The following is a 3,867-nucleotide window of genomic DNA, read 5'->3' as shown; positions in this document are numbered from 1 at the left end:
GAGGGTGAAAGAGGGTACAGAAAAGCGAAAGATGTGAGAGGAGGAGGAGAGGGAGAGAGGCAGAGAGGAGGAACAGGTGGGGATAGAAAGAGGAGAGAAAGAGTAGAGAGGAGACGAGATGAGATAGAGAGAAGGGGAAAGGAGGAAGAGAGGAGAAGCGAAAGATGTGAGGGGGGCAGGTGGGTAGAAAGAGGAGAGATGATGCAGAGAGAGGAGGAGAAGGAGAGAAAGAAAAAGGGGCGAGGGAAGAGAAGAGAAAAGAGAGGGTACAGAAAAGCAAAAGACGTGAGAGGCGAGATAAAAAGAGGAGAAAAAGGGCAGAGGGGACGAGAAAGGACGGAGGAGCGGAAGGAAGGGAGCGTTATCGAGACGGAGGAGGACGGAGGCGAGGGATAGAGGGAGGGTAAGGGTGAAAGAGGGCACAGGAAAGAGGCGAGTGAGGAAGAAGAGGGAGAGAAAAAGAGAGAAAGAATGAATCAGACTTTGTAATGAGGGACCCACATGATCCATCTGCTGCAGTTTGAACTCATGACTCAGAAAAACATTAAAACAGATTCACACTGAGAGCAAAGCCGCCACACCATTATACATACGCTTTAGCTTACACAAAATGGATTCTTGCGAGCTTTAAACGAGCAGTGTGTAACTTTTCCGCCGCCTGCTTGTTTCTATGGATACGTCGTTGCTCTGCGTCCGTCCACAGTGTGACGTTAAGCAGCTCGAATTTACGTTTTTTCAGTTACAGGTGGTTTTAGAGCTCAAAAGTCCCCCCAAAAAAGACATTCTGACAGGGTCGCCTTTCCACAGATCTACGTATGTTTCCTCATCACAAACATACCTAGAGTTGTTTCATTCACCGTATTTTTCGGAATATAAGATGCACTTTTTTCTTGGTGTGGGTGTTTCCTGTGACTTATACTCCAGTGTGACTTCTATATAAAAATGTTCACACTGAAGCCACCAGATTCTCTAGTCTTGTGTGTCAGTATCAGCAGCTCCTATTACTGCTGTACCACTGTCACTTCACTCTACTGTGCATGTCTCCTGCAGAAAGAGCTGCTGTCCTGCTGCAAGTAGTGAAATATTCAGCTGAAAACGGTAATCGAGCAGCAGAAATAAAGTTTGGAGTGAGCGAGACACTTGTGAGGGGCTGGTGGAAAGCGGGGAAGGAGAACAGATTCACAGTAACCAGGAGGATGCAACATGAAACTTTCCTGAAATCACAGGATGGATGGACAAAGCCTGGACTTCAATGACACCGAAACCATCCTGTCGGGATTCAGAACGACCGGAATAATTCTAACTGGAACTGATCCCGAGTTTGACGACAGCTACACAGAAGAGGAAGCGGCGCTCTGTTTACCTCCGCAGGTCGAGGAGTTGCTCAGAAGTGACACTGAGAATGAAGAATTGAATGGATTTAGTGATTTGGAGTGAGATGGAGAGTTTGGTAAACTTCATCTGTTCTATTGTTTACATTATCTGAAGAACTGTTCATATGTGACGTTAACAGCCTGTTGTTTCTATTATTTCTATAATTTGCCTTTCAAGATGAAATGTCATTTCCTGTCTCTGATTTTATAAAATAAATTTCCCACAAAAAGTGTGACGTATATATGTTTTTTTAATTCTTTATTATGCATTTTTGGAAGGCTCTCTACTCTCTGGAGCGACTTACAGTCCGAAAAATACCTTAATACTTATTATTTGTCTACACCTCAATAGCTCAAAATGCTCTAAAAAAAGTTACAAAATAAGCGCTTCCTGTACCTCCAGAGAATAATATACAGTAGATAAAACTCAGTATTGCTCTTTGGGAAGGAAAGTCAGTTAAAAGATGCAAAAAACCCAAGGCACTCACTGGTTAAAATAAAATGCCTTTATTAATTTACTTACAAAGTCCCGACGTGTTTCAGCCTGTGGCTTGTCCCCTGAGGAAAACCAGAGGCTGAAATACGTCAGGACTTTGTAAGTAAATTAATAAAGGCATTTTATTTTAACCAGTGAGTGCCTTGGGTTTTTTGCATCTCAGAATGCTCTGTTACACCTTGTGATGTCATGAACCAGTAGTTTTCAGGTTTACAGCTACATTTTACCTATCAAATCAAATGTATTTGCACATTTAAAACAGTCAAAGCTTAGCAACAGCATTTAGAGTGAAATAAAGCACACACTAAGCAAACCAAGGAGAAGTACAATAATAAATAATAATAACAGCAAGGTGCCAAGGTGTCTCTTTCTAACTCTGGGCAAATGCCAAGGAGAAAAGATGTGTTTTGAGCAGGGATTTAAAGTGCTCCAGTGACTGTGCAGTTCTAATGTGCAACGGCAAAGTGTTCCAGAGTCACGGACCGACTACAGAGAAGGACCCGTCTCCTCTGGTCCTCAGCCAGGTCCTGGGAACAACCAGAAGGTGATGGGACATGGGGCTGAAGGAGTTCAAATAAACAGGAAGGTACCATGCCATAAAGACGCTTAAAAAACAATCATTAAAATTTTAAACTGGATTCTAAAACGTACAGGGAGCCAATGCAGGGATTTAAGATGATTTAAGAAAAAAGTGAAGCTGTGTAGAGTTTAAAAACACAGTGGAGCACTTCCTGTATTACCACATGACATCACAAGGTGGAACACAGCATTTTGTTTTCAGTTTGAGAGAAGAACTCAGCCTAAATATGCAGGATTTGTGTGTTATTATGGACCCTTTAAATGAAAAAATACTCAACAAATTTGAATCATTTTGTCAGTCACTTTTTATTCTTGGTTGTAGTTGTAATTAAATAGTAAAATACACTATGAGTTGAATATAGGATAATAATAAAATATATCGTCGGTGCATTTTCAGGAGACATCGGTTTGAAAAAATAAAATAAAAACATGCACTGAAAAAAATAAGCACATAAAACCAGTTCAAAACAAATCCAGTGACTCAGAAACATATACATAAACGACTGCATATTTATATTTAACATTACGCTGTACAAACCGCAGAAATGAACACAAGTTGATCTGACATAACAAAAATGTGCAAAAAGAACATTTACATTTTATTCAACCTTCCACTTTCTAATCCACTAGTTCATTATTAAACATTACATTAAAGGTCTGATGTTACGTGAGCTTTAAGTCATTTTATAATGTTGTTACCTCCTCAAAAACAAACCTGGAGTTGTGTTTTGCTTCATTCACATGTTTGAGTAACACTTTATTGTTACTCTGTCTGTTTCTCCAAAGCTCAAAATGCTCTGTTCCACCTTGTGATGTCATGAAGTGGTTGTTTTTTGACGTTAACAGCCACATTTTGTTCTTTTGTTTAGCAGAGATTGTGCGAATGAAACAAAACATAACTCCAGGTATTGCAATTGTATTTAATGGCACCTGTTCCACCCTTATGCTCACTAATTTTGCTCTTAGGCAGACAGAATTCCTTTCACCTTTCACTGTTTTTCAATCCGTTGGGAAGCAAAACAGTTTGAACGGAGGTTTGCCGTTACACAGATCTGATTCCCTTTTGCAGTTATGGAGTTCGCAAACTTCTGAAGCCCATTTTCCGCTGTTACGACATCCAACAACCCCATAATTACGATGTCCGAATCCCATAACGAAAATATGACGATATCAGAACCAGAAACAGAAGTGATGTGGTTCAAAAGATCGTCTTTGTCAATAGACACATCCCAATGGGTAATCAAACATGGCGGCTTGATGCTCACTTTTTCGGAAAATCCTTCCCAGTATGCATTGCGCGATGACTGGAAGTTTGAAATTTGGGATGCATGTATAGAGCCTACTTTGCAGGTCGAAAAGCATTGGCATCCCTCTGTGTGATAAAGGACTTTTAATATATTCAGTCTGTGTGCCTCGGGT

The sequence above is a fragment of the Boleophthalmus pectinirostris genome, unplaced genomic scaffold (genome assembly GCF_026225935.1).
Source record: "Boleophthalmus pectinirostris isolate CB_2022bp ecotype Guang Dong unplaced genomic scaffold, ASM2622593v1 HiC_scaffold_12, whole genome shotgun sequence".
Lineage (NCBI taxonomy): Eukaryota > Metazoa > Chordata > Actinopteri > Gobiiformes > Gobiidae > Boleophthalmus > Boleophthalmus pectinirostris.
This window is presented reverse-complemented; position numbering follows the sequence as displayed.